The sequence below is a fragment of the Gossypium arboreum genome, chromosome 10, assembly GCF_025698485.1.
Source record: "Gossypium arboreum isolate Shixiya-1 chromosome 10, ASM2569848v2, whole genome shotgun sequence".
NCBI lineage: Eukaryota > Viridiplantae > Streptophyta > Magnoliopsida > Malvales > Malvaceae > Gossypium > Gossypium arboreum.
In genome coordinates this window covers 85,624,353-85,625,315 of record NC_069079.1, presented here as the reverse complement: position 1 = coordinate 85,625,315, position 963 = coordinate 85,624,353, and positions in this window count along the sequence as shown.

The following is a 963-nucleotide window of genomic DNA, read 5'->3' as shown; positions in this document are numbered from 1 at the left end:
ACAACATTCTAAATGAATTATCAAGATAACCTAAACCGTTCGAACATGGACTTATCTTACCTTCCCTTTGGTAGACTCTTTAAATTTTTCGTTGAACCACTTGGAATACTAAGGATACATAGATACCTTTCCTTTTTAAACTTACCATTGCCATGTCTTGACATGGTCTTACGTGGTATCCTTGCCTTATGAACTCACCATTGCCATGCCTTGGCATGGTCTTACATGGGATCTTTGCCTTATCATAGTTTATCAATGCCATGTCTTGACATGGTCTTACATGATTTTCTTGCCTTGTAAAACTTACCAATGCCATGCCTTGGCATGGTCTTACTTGGTATCCTTAAACCCTAATGTCATGACATTTGTATCATACACATTCCTAAGGTTCAACTGGGACTTTTAAGTATCATTTCTCCGTCAATTCTTGCTTGAATCATCAAGGAATAAATTTACAAAATAAATATATAGATGCTGAAAAATAACATCATTAATTATAAATAATAAACATTGCATTTATTTACTGCAAACTTAACTCGATACAAAATATGATCAAATATTTTGATTTAGTCCTCAACCTTTTTCTTTCCTCGGTCTAACCCTGAATTTCATGCTTCTTGATCTATAATAGAAAATTTAACTTATTTAATATTCACATTTATCAAAACAGTCCTTAACTCTAACTTTGGCAAAATTATGATATTGCCCCTAAACTTTTACATATTTACACTTTTTCCCCAAGGCTCAAAAATGAAACTTTATCCCTAATTCTTATGTTTTATGACATGATGATAATTTATTTACCTATGGCAACATCAAATTCCCACTCTAACATGTATTTATGACCATAGTTATTTTTACCGATTATGTCGTTTACTCGTTTTCGCTTAAAATCGCTTAGCTCAAGTCGTTTAACATAATTTCAAGCTTCATATTCTACCATAAAACATCAAAATAAACACA